Raw genomic sequence first — 12,744 nt, 5'->3', positions numbered from 1 at the left:
ATTTTACTGCAGACACGTTTGAGCTACAGCTTTCAAGGTTGTGTCAATATTTCCATATGTCCTTATTTTCCAAGGTTAAACATTCTGGTAAGTTTTGAATAAGGGTCTGAGGAGAGTATCTATGTGCTTGGGGTCAAATCCACAGCTCCCATCCCCTTTGGCTACAACCAGGTTTCATGTGTTATCTGGACTGGGAATATGGCAGCGTTAGGGTCTGGATTCACTCTCCATCGTGATGACTTTGTCAGCTAAATGCCTAAATTGGGAGCTGAAGTCACCTTAAACTCTCCCTGTAATCAGTGCCAAGAGACAAATGTTTCCAGAATGTGATTCAGATCTGGGCTTCTGATTACAGAATCAGCTTAAAATGAGCAAGTTCTCAATTTAGAGACTTCTGCTATATGCTTATGCTTGTAGGCAGGAAAACTCCTCAGTCCCTCCAATGAGGCCAAGGAACAGATTGTACAATTCAAGTTTGGGCCTGTGAGATCTACACAGTTTGTGAGGGAAAGAAAAAAAAAGATACGAAAATGTTTCCTTATTTTATTTTTAGTTTGAGATAAAGTCATATTCTAAATAAAGAGTCATGATATTCAGAAACAGGGACAAAGATTCCAAATGCATGTCTTCAAGTCTCCAGCACAGTTTGTATGAGCACAAAAATGCTCCAGTCCTCTGTGTTAGTTCACTGCCATTTGTAGGTAGTGCAACTATCTTGGAATGAACATAAAAAAAAAAAAAATATTTGATGTCATCTATTTACTGAAAACCCAACTTCCAACATATTTAGTATACTTATGAAAACTAGATTATTTTTCACACCTGATTGAGCTGCCAGGTTCCAAGAGTTACCGAGAATAAGAGGATTGGAGGAAGCTATAATAACTTCTGAAAATGACTTAAAATCTCTGATATATGTGAGGAAAGGAACAGCTATTTAGGTCGAGCAATTTTTCCAGTTGTTTAGAGGGTTTTTTTTTAAGAAAAGATATGAAGAAAATAAACTTCATATCCATGCCATTTTTAGAACGTGAAATTGAAAAGTACCAAATCTTTTAGTCTGAGTCACAAATGGGGTGATTTTCCTGTGACATTTCAAATTTTGCAAAAGTAGAAAAGCCTTTTTTCTAAACATCCACAGATTTAAGATATTCAGGGATCTGAAATATTAAATAAGCATTTTTGATATGGAACAGTAAGTAGCAGAGGATAAGGTACATGGCCCATTTATTTTCCATGTCTTTCTTCCATTTACCACTGAACAACATTTCTATCCATAATAATATAAGAATGTAAATGCATGAGCACAAGTCAGTGAAAATTGAAGTATTTTAGTGAATACACTTTCTATATATTATCCTATGGCTTCACAATCTCTGCTGACTTGGTCTTGGAAAGCAGACTTGGGTGTGGATTACCTCAGAAAATAAGACATAAATTTTAGAATTCAGTCTCCATTCAAATTTTCCTAATGAAAGCCTCAGTACTGAAACCAATAAAAACTTGTCCATGCTCTCAGATGAGAATCACAAGATTACTAGGAAGCTGTCACTGCCCAAACAATGCAGAACAAAAGTTTTTGGAGATACCTGTCTTGTGAAACATGAACTGCCTGTGGAATGCAAGAATTAGCTGGATACACAGCACAGCAAATACAGCAATGCTTCTGGGCTGGGTGATGACAGGATTCAAAGTGACAAGCTTTCTTGCAAGCTAAGACTCTTGTGAATCTTCAAATGGTGGGTTTATCTATTCAGATTCTGCTTGTACTATATTTCAGGTATTTACATCCTTCTAGGACCATGCCAGTAATCCTGAAGCATATCTGAGAACATTGACTTTTGTTCTCAAGGAGATAATTTACAAATAACTTAGTGTCACAAAACACTGGACAACAAAATTACATCTATCCATTGCCTGAGTTTGCATAGTTTTAGAATGGTACCTCCATAAGATGTTAAAATATAAAACATCCAATCTTTGTTTATGATAAGCCTTTTGACTTCATGAACGTGTAGCTGATGCTTTCAAAGAAGGTTCAACAGATATTCACATAGAAATATGTATATATTACCATGTGATAGAATCACACAATTTATACAGCTGTAAAAGGACTGGCTTTATGGAAAGAAATTACCATTACTACCTAATTTTGATGCACATTAACCTGCAAGGAGGAAAAACCAGAAAATAATATTTATGCTACAAAACATAAAAGTTAGTTATAACGGTAAATCAAAAACGACATGGAAAAGAAAGGTACTTAGGTTTTTCTTTCCCTTTTGCATTAGGGAGTTAAAAGAAACTTGTGATTAAATTTTTGTAAACAGCGTTTGAAGCAAAAGCTGTTAAAGCAGGAATCACTTTGTCAAGCCCATTAAGACAGTAGTTTTCTTGATCTCCATCAAGATACCAGCATACTAATAAAGGAAAGAAAATGCCACCCTCTATCAGAACAACAGGGAAGGACACAGAAAGCATTTGGCAAGCTTTGGTATAGACATCTTGCAATTGGGTTGGTAACTCTCTTTTAGGGAAGGAAGAAGGATTTAAGCTTTCAAGTAACAGTTCAAAATATAGAAAGAAGCACCAACCAAATCAACAAGCATGAAGCCCCCAGGGAACCCAGCATTTTTATGGCAGTATTTCCTGGGAGTCTCCTAGCAGATCAAAGCATGTCAGCTTTCATTATATCCCCTTGAGAGCAAAATGTTCACACTGCAGCTTCTGATTTGCAAAGGCTCCAGGAGGCAGAGGCTGATCAAGAAAGTGTTTTGAAGTGTTCACTGTCCTGTCTCTGCTGGGACTTCTTGCAGTGACAGAGCATTTTGGGAGGGACAACACCACTAGACCGTGACATGGATTGGCTGGCTGTTCATTCCTTAGAGGAGCTGGGTTATACAAGTGGTCATTGAAAAGAAATTCCCAGATTTCTAGTGGAGTCCCGTGTGCCCTTTTAGCTTGTCAGACTGCAGTCAGGATTTATGATTATACCTTATGATCTGAAACTGAAACAGGAGAAATTCTGCATTTCCGTGCCATCTCTAACAAGCCCTGTGTTTTAAGTACCCCTCTAGGAATATACATACAATTTAGCAAAACAAATGCTTTATTCATGATGGCAGTAAGTACAGCATGGCTGTGCACATACCAATTGAATAGTAGCTTTGCATCTTTTTATTTTATTCCTCCCAAAAACTACATGTTCCTACAAGTGTCTCACAGGCATACACTGAGTTTTCTACACAGCTTTTAATGGAGAACATTTTAAAGAGTTTTCATAAAGTAAATGAAGCTGTGATAAGCAGCACAGCTGGTGAGCCAACAAGAGACTACAAGGAAGGCATCAACAGGAGGAAAATGTTGTAGGAATTTATTTTCCTTATGAGGCCCACAGATTAACTAATCAAGATCAATGCTCCAGTTCATGTATGCAAAACATACATGGAAAATTAACAGGATGACTTGAATACACTCTGAATACGTTCTGTTGAGACAGAAATTTGAGAACAAATATCCCCCAAAAACCAATACTGTGCAATCACCAGTAAGAAAAGAAAAAAGCTGAAGAGCTGAACAGTTATTTTACTTTTGCTTACTCCTGAATGTGAACTGGAAGAAATACAAGTGAAATATTTAGAGGAGCACATCTTACTTGGTCATGCTGTGACCTCAGAAAATCTAGGCGACTAAACTGTAGGTGACTGCTTATACCAACAAATGCCTCAGGAAAAAGACCTCAGGATGCCTTTTTCTGCTGTCTGTTGAGGAAGTGGAGTAAAAAAAAAAGATAATGTTTCCAGGAAGAAAATTCAAGATTTTTACAGTGAATACCAACAGTTTTAGTTACTTCTTCTTCATAAAGATACTCGTAACTTTTCATCAGTTTGGGACCAAGTTCAAAGACCTGTTCCGTCCTGAAACTGGATTCCAGCTTCCCCAAGAGTATTGTGTGTGGCTTCTCCAATTGTGTATTTTCATGGGATGTTACTTGTTTACAGTTTTCATGTATGTTTTCACCTCTACTTGCCAGTTATTTTTTACTTTAGGAGCTGTTGTATCCTGAAACATCCCTGATGAAGGACATTTGTATGACCTTGCAGAGTTTAAATCACCCATTTTTAACCTTTTTCCCACCAAGAGTAGAAGTCTTAATTTTAGCAGACATACAGAACCTTTGGAAGTCAAATTCTTTGCTGAAAGGCCTCTGCAGTATGTACAGACCCTAAAAGATCACTGCATAACCAGAAGAGACTCATTAAGCCTCTCTCAGGAACCCTCTTTGCTCAGTAGGTTTCAGATTATTTCTTGTAGAAGTTGTCCATTTGCAGAAAATGAAAAAGCAGTTGTCGATATCAAGAGATCCAAAACAGCTGTACCTTTGAGAACAAAGTTTATTGTGCTTTCTCTCCTGATACAAATAAGAGCCTTGGAGACACTGCACTGAGGGAGCAATGTTCTCTTACTGTGAAGCAGAGATCTTTGTGGCTGGGCCTTTTTCTCGGAGGCACACGAGTATTTTCTAGATTTTGTTGGTTTTGCTGCCTCATATTGTAAGCAAAGTGAAAACTAACAGGCTGAAAAAACCCATGTTGCAGATGCTTTTAACTGGACTGTGAAGAGTTCTTTGTTGGTTCTCTGGGGCCACAGCTGAGCAATGTGCTTAGCCTGCCTTTTTCCAAGGATATGAACAGCCTCATTGCAAGCTAATGCTTAAGGCATGAACATAGGAATCTTGCTCAACTGGCTGTCTGGATCATTTCTGTCTTTCAACCAGTGTTGTCTGGATCTCACCCAAATTCATTCTCAGCCAGATGCTCTTCTCCAGGAGCCATTTTCCTCTAGGCAGTGCAACATCTTTATGATGGCTCTGGTTACATCTGTAGAAAATGAGATATACACTTGGGTGTCATCTGCAAAGCTTGCTTATCCCCTCTCTGGAATATTTTGGGAGTATTGGGAAGGGATGTGGGAAAGGATTTATAGTCCTATGGTCAGACTGCAGGTGCAGGGTATTGGGAAAAAAAGCAAACGATGTTACCAGTTTTCTGGGGTCCTATTGAAACCAGACTTTGTGTCTGCAAGGTATACAAGATTGGGGTATATTCACTTAACTTTTAAAGGAGGAAGAGAGAAAAATAATTCCTTGGCCCTGTCTGAAATTAAAAAGTCCTTGCAAATTAATACAGCGCACCAAGCTGGATATTGCTGTAATACTAGGAAATGGAAACATGGTGCACAGTATAAAACTCCCTGCATAAAATAGATAGAATGAAGAATATTGTTTGTTACTGTAATACATTTTGGATATTGTGTGTTTTACATTTAATTTTACAGTGCAAAGGATATTACTGAAAGAACGGCTTTAGTTGATGCTTTTCTTATTTGGTAGAGCTGATATATGAAGAGGTTAATGTGCTAAATTTACATTTTCCTAGACTGATTATTTCTTACTCCAATCTGTCTTTCCTTGTTCTTAACCTCTTTAAAAAGAAATGATATAAAATAGGACTCTTTTTGACAATTTTAGCCAGAAAACCTTACTTTCCCTGCCGATTTTCATGCTCTACAAGCTTTGCCATCATAAACCACTTTGCATGTATTAAGGAGTATTATATTAGATGAGGCAATTTAAGTGTATCCCATTTCACTTGGTGAAACTAAGCAGCTTTGCATTATAACTAAGTTGAGCTAATGAGAATGCGTTTTAAAGCATGTGTTACCTGAAACTGAAGTTAGCTAGTCATTCAATCCTGCAACCTGTGGGTTTGCAAAACGATGGCAGGAATCCTGCTGTGAGGGAGATAGGAAAATTATTATAATCTGCATTTCTAAATTGAATGAGTATTTTGCTCAGCAGAGGCCTCTTGACTGTAAATAGTCTGAAATTACATCCTGCTGTTTAAAATGCCTTTTTTTCCAAGTAAGTAAAAATGCCCATATTTTCTTAAATCAAATATATTTTAAATCTTAGATGAATTAAATTATTGAGAGCGGAAAAGTCATAAATCCTTTTCTACTTCTTGTAAAAACCGTTTGATATTTACATTTATAATATAAGGGAAAAAGGTCTAGAATTTATGGCTTTATGTTTTAATAATTTAATTATTATATTTTTAAAGCTTATCATCATGTTTCTCTCATCATTTTTTTACTGAAAAAAATCCATGTTTACAAGATTTTTAATTTGTACAGGGGAAAATTGTATGAATCAGCTAATAGATGTGATGTCTAACTTGCCATTAAGGTAAATTCATATTGAAAGTTTCCTGAAAAGACTCTACAAAAGAGAGCAAAAGCCCATGGGTTTACAAGAAGGCAGAGGGTATAAACTTCTGCCACAAGAATAGCATGGTAAACATAACTTCATTCATGTGAGTTCTTTATCTCATTAAAGCTAGAAATGACACAAGAAAAAAAAAGAAGAAGCCCTGGGGATAAGGATTAGAGGCCTCTGTACTTGTTTGAGCAATGGTTTTCTACTGTGTGGAAGCAATACCTACTGTAAATACTTTTCATTACGTCCTCTCTAAGAGTTCAGAATGGGAGAGGAGGTGTCTCAGCTTATCCTCCTGAAATTCTCAGTCCTTTAAATGGCAACCTGTGAAAACATTTATAGTAAAAGTTGTCTGTGCTCCCACTGGAACTTTGCAACACTTGGCAGTGTGTGTGTTTCTAAGTTGAACAAACCAGGACAAATTCTCTTGTCCAGAGTGTGGATGACCCTGTCTCTCTACCCCAAAGATGCTGTCTGCATTCTTAGCTGCTTCTTGGAAACTGTTCCTTCCCTACCTGCTTCCTGAAATTGATATCAATTGAAATCAATGCTGTGCATTGAATGGGACTTGGGGCAAAACCAAGGCAATACAGGAATAGATGGGATAGATAAGCAGGATCCAGGAATCAAACTGGTGCCTAAGCCTTGTTTCGCTGTTATAGATAGATGTTTGTGGCTTTATGTATTCTGATAAGAAGTAGTAGTTGAGAGGAAGATGAGGTCACTCTCATGTGAAAGGTGGTTCTCAGGAGGACCAACGAGACAGGCAGAGATGATGACAAGGGTAAAGACATATCTTAAACACAACCTGTTTTTCTGAAGCTTAAGGGACCTTATGCTGAGTTTCAGTCTTGTTGTTTTAGATTAGAATTCACAGGTCTGACCTACTTCTGAAATGGTGAACAGACCACTTCTGGGGTATTTTTGTCACAAAGTACATTTGACAGAAGACATTTTTGTTTCCACACATTAATTTAACCTCCTAGGACGTGGAAGGGCAGAATTCAGTCTTTCCTGTGTCAGAGGACTCTCCTCCCAACCTCTGGGAGGAAGTTGTAGCCTCCAGGATATAGTCTGTATGTTGTAGGCTTAGCACAAAATCTCCAGGATCAGTTTTAAATCTCAGGTTATGCCGAATGTTCCCAGTTCACAATCCTTTTTTGTTCTTAATTTTTTCCGCCTTTATTAAATGCACAATGTAGGTACTCAATTCAATATAACCATCATTTATTCACTTACATCAGGGTAATTTCTTACCTTTGTTACTTAAACTGCTGCAGGCTTTGGGTATAAATCTATCTGCACATGTTTGAGCAAATTCAGCCAGTAACAAAAATTAACCATGGAAAATTTGGACAGGTGGAACTCCACCGGTTTTGCAGCCAGTCAAATAATTTAGCTTACTCGTTTTGATTTGCACTGTTTAAATGAACATGTCTATTACCTGTCAAAGACAGTTTGTTTTCCAATCTATCAAACAACGCTTGTAACATTTTTTGTAGCATTAACCATGAAATCCACAAAAATGAAAAATAAAGCAAGATTTTTTACACCATTTTACATCCAAATTGATATATTGGTATTAATGAATGTATGCTTTAGTAGCAATACTGTAAGCAAAGTGAAAGATGTGGAGGATACTTAACCTCACGAAGTACAAGTCCAAGAGCAAATTTTACATAAATGGGGTCAGTTCTGGATATGAGTACTAGGAGACAAACTCATTGAGACCATCCTTGTGGGGAAGGATTTGGGGGTTCTCATGGAAGAAAAACTGGACATGAGCCAACAGTGTGCTCTTGCTGCCCAAAAGGCCAAACACATCCCGGAATGCTTCGAAAGAGAAATGTCCAGCAGGTAAAGGGAGGTGGCTCTCCTCAGCTCTCATGAGGCCCCACCTGAGTGCTGCATCCAGGTCCAGAGTCCTCAGCACAAGAATGATATGGACTTGTTGGAGTAGGTCCAGAGGAGAGTCACAAAGGCGATTAGAGGGATGGAGCACTTCCCCCATGAAAATAGGCTAAGAGAACTCATAATTTTCAACCTGGAGAAGAGAAGGCTTCTGAAAGACCTTATAGAAGCCTTCCAGTATCTTAAGATGGTTTATAAAAAGGAGGAAGACGGACATTTTATATTGGCAAATATAAAAGGAGAGGACAAAGGGGAATGCATCTAATGTGAAAGAGGGTAGGTTTTGATTAGATGTTGGGAAGAAATCTTTTTTTCAGAGAGTTGGGGGGTAGTGGCAGAGGATGCCCAGAGAAGTTGTGGATGCCCTGGCAATGTTTAAGGCCAGGCTGGATGAGGCTTTGGCAACCTGGTTTAGTGGAAGATGTCCCTGCCATGGCAGCGGGGTGTAACTAGATGATCTATAAGATCCCTTCCAACCTAAACCATTCTACAATCCAATCTTCCAGCATTATCTATCCTAAAATGGCAAGGTTTTATCAATAGCTATGCTGAGATAGCCAAACCCATAATCCTATCCTTTATGTTTATTTATCAGTCCACACACAGACATATTACACAAACCTCCCAAGTACAAACATACACTCAGTGCCAGAGGATTACAACACGTTTGACATTTTAACTCTGCAACTGAGATATTCATCTTCCTCACAGGTATAAAACTGTATAGGTATAAAACTATAGCATCCACACTCAGAGGTATAAAAGATGTAATATTATCTAAGAAGTCCACATATTAAAGCTACAACATACGCTTTTATATAAATTTTACTTTCTTGGAAAATATTTAGGTATCACATTGAGGGCACTTCACAGAACTAACACAGCTTTCCTCCTCACAGAAAACTTTGCACAATCTTGCAACTCCTCTAACCTTCTGCTTTTAAATGGAGTCTGTATTTTTATATTCATGTTCTTGTTCCTACTGAAGTCTATTACAAAGATTCTTTGTAACTTCAATAGAACTTAGATAAAATAAAAATCCATTCATTTTTTTATTTGTTTGTTTTGGATTTTTTTCTCCTTCTATCTGGAGTAGATATTTGGTGCCAATGGGCAAACAATTCTTTTTGATGAGGGATGATATTTTTATCTTTTTTTATTTTATTCAGGGAGTTGGTGTTTAGAGTATAAATTCAAATGCTAGCTAGAGTAGCAGACAGAAGACGATTGATTAGAAAGCTGTTATTCAGATGATGGCACTAGAATCCCTCCATAAAAAAAAAAAAGCAGAACAGAGTTCTTATACTTCTAATTACATCAAATCTGAGCTCCATCTACTTTAGCCAATAGGTTTCCTGAAATTATTTTAACAGATTTTAATAGGAGATGCTTAATAAGAAAATGTAGTATTTGTAAAACTAGTTATTTTTTTTTTAAATATCCATATGAAATAAGATGAAGTTGACAGAATGAAACTGAAAAGAACCTTTCCCCCTCTTCCCCCAAACCCAGATAGAGCCTTAATCCTGAAAAATACTCTGCAGAAGATGAAAAACAGATGGCAATCATAGAATAAAATCAAGGTTACATGATTGTTCACTTTTCTTCTCTCCTGCTCATAGCATTATCCACATCATTATAAACATAGTGTTTTTTTATAATGTTATGATTAGTGCTGAAAATCCTGATGTATCTTTATGATCTTGCTACTTTCCTTGTCAGTTATGTGTCTGAGACATGACTTGATGAGCACATATGCCCACACACATTCTACCACCTTTCTGAGCATATATCTGCTTACAAAATTATTTTTTCTATGCTTTCAATCATACCATAAAAAAAATTATGTCAATGAAATATTCTGGTCAAGGTTGATTTCCTGAAGTGGCAAAATAGTGTCAGAATAATATCAGCAGATTATATATAATATTTTAAGAGAAACCAAAGTGTAGAAAAAGAAATTTATCAAAATATCAGTTTCCAGAAAATTAATAGCTGCCATTAAGAGGAAATTATTTTTTTCCAACATGCTATGAATGTCTTTGTCATTCTCCTTAAGCCTACATGCCATCTAGAACAATCAAGCACACATTTGAACAAACACTCAGATCCCCACTGACTCTAAATAAAAACCATCTCATGAACAAAGTAGAATACTGTCCCCTTTTTTCCAGTTGTAAATCAACTGGAAAAGAGTGAGAGTGATTGAAATGCACTAAACACAACTATAGAATGGCAGTCAAATTCAGAGCATGGGTAGAGCATTCTCTTGGTGGCCAGCTAGTAATTTAGAAAGCTTTAGGTTGCCCGAGCTCACTAAGCACATTTATTACGTGGCAGTTAAAAGCATGATCTCAGCTATATATATGCTGTGTTAATCACCATTTTATTCATCTGTGTCTCTGTTCAAGCAACAAATTGAAACATAGTCTCTGGTGCTAAAGATTAAATGAAACAGTCCTGAAACCTGAAGCTTTTAAGGAAGACACTAACCTTTGTGTCCTTAGGCACATCCAGAAAGTCCAGTACATCTACATTTGATGAAGAACATTCCAGAAGGATTTAACTCATCTGTTCCAGTGTTCAGTCCCAAGAAGACTTTAGTGGTCACTGAAAAGACCATTCAGGGAATAAAGCAACTCCAGGTATGCAGATGGAAAGATCAGACATCTCTGCTGAAATGGTGTACACCTCACTGTGCCTGCACAAAAAGAGAAGACACTTGCTGCATATTTTAAAAAAACAAAACAACCCAACAAGCCAAACCAAAGAACTGAAAGAACCCAAAACCTCAGTTTCCCTGTATAAGAATGAAAAGAAATATTTTGCAGTAGGGCCCCAGAGGTAGTACATGTCAGCTCATGTTTCTGGAAGTACTGTGTCAGTATCTTGTAAACATTGGCAGTCTGGAATCTGGAGCACAGGTTAGAGAGGAAGGGGAAGGGGGAAGGAAAATTACAACAAATGCATTTCACAATACTAAGCCCCAACCAAAAGTCATTCCTAATGACAGAAAATGGCTAATTACCCTTATTTTAAGTGGGCTACAGGAAAAAGAATGTTAGATATTTACTGGAAAGAGGTAATATATTGCACATGCTGCTGCTAATCTGCTACATTTCACCCTTGACATTGGCCAGAAATATATTTTACAGACATTTTGTAAATCACAGGAAAAACTACTTTTATACTTAGAACAATTGCCAGACACATCTGGGGAAAATGGTAACAACATTTGGTGAGAATTGTTTAGCTGATCTTGTCTTTTTCCTATTTTCTGTGTGTTTTTAGGGTTTTTTTTTTTTATAATCTAACTATGCCTCCATATTGAAGAAGTGGGTCAAAGAGACAAACGTGAATATGGTATTTAATTGCAAACCCCATACTACAATTTCTAGCTCCAGGCATGAACATATCTACTTTCATTCAAAGTAAATCAAGTCTCAAGGAATTTGGAATACAGTTAAGCCCTCAAAGTCATCAATGCCAATGTGACCTGCCAAAAGACATTAACTCTGCAATTCTTCTGTTAGCTGGGAAAAAAATATTTGGGAGTGGAGGAGCAACATTAAATCAAAAGGTTTCTACAAAAATATTGCAAAGAATGACCAGTTTGAACACCTTTGCAGTATGGCTGGAGCCTAAAAAAGTACAGATGTCTTTGTACACTTGAAACTAAATTTTGCACAACTGAAAGAACATAGAAATGTACAAGAATCTTGTAAAAGTCTAGGAGAGTAGCAGCCATCTTTTCTTTGCAATGAAGTGTTTATTTCAACACATAATTTCCATCTACATTACATAAACCACTTACTTGGCTCAAGAGCAGTTTACTTCTGACTGCTGTTGCCTGTAGGATACATGATTTGCAATGCTGAGTATTTTGTTTTTTCCATCACAAACATTTATTCATTAATAATTTATCAGATAAATGGCTTCTGATTGAGCAATTTAAAAAATGTAGACAAATCAATGGCAAAAGACACCAAGCATCATATTATAATGATACAATAATTTGAGCTCATACATTAGACTGAATTGATAGTGTCCCAAAAGCCCTCTTTCGATAGCTCAGTTTCAGAGAGTAAATGTTCAGCTGAAATAACTAATAAAACATCTCAACTACTGCTCTGAGAAATCATGCCAGTATCATGTACAGTATCTTTGAGAGCTAATAAGTTGGCTCTGGAAAGCAAACAAGCAAACAAACCCTAGAAAACGCCTCTGTGAACCTACAAGCTCTCCCTGGGGGGAGATTAATAGTCACATGGAGAAGACAATGAACTTGTCTCTTAGTAGTGTGAATGAGACTTTGAAAATCATAACGTTCTGATTCTTTGATGGCAGTGATACTTAGAGATATAGATTGTAGCATTAGATCCAAACAGTGTTTGTTATCACTTATATGTTCAACACAGACCATGAGGGAAGAAAATGTGATAAATCCCTTAAGAGGGAGCTCTTGAGGGCTCCTAATTTATCATGAATAAGTCCTGCTCTGAGTTACAGGATTTTCAGCTGAGTTGTTCACAAGGAAAGTAAAATGCATTCTAAGG

General features: G+C 37.0%; 1 protein-coding gene across 1 annotated transcript in view; it reads right to left on the bottom strand.

Annotated features, from left to right (window-relative positions):
- The window catches only part of HS3ST5 (heparan sulfate-glucosamine 3-sulfotransferase 5), a 175,637-nt gene that overhangs the window by 84,405 nt on the left and 78,488 nt on the right, over window positions 1-12,744 (bottom strand). Inside the window, exon 2 of the mRNA XM_033512830.1 lies at window positions 10,682-10,889. The gene's annotated coding sequence lies outside the window, so the exon portion shown is untranslated. The remainder of the gene's footprint in view (window positions 1-10,681; window positions 10,890-12,744) is intronic.

This window comes from Parus major, chromosome 3 (assembly GCF_001522545.3).
Source record: "Parus major isolate Abel chromosome 3, Parus_major1.1, whole genome shotgun sequence".
Lineage (NCBI taxonomy): Eukaryota > Metazoa > Chordata > Aves > Passeriformes > Paridae > Parus > Parus major.
The sequence above is the reverse complement of the archived record's forward strand: the minus strand, read 5'-3'. Positions and strand labels throughout refer to the sequence as shown.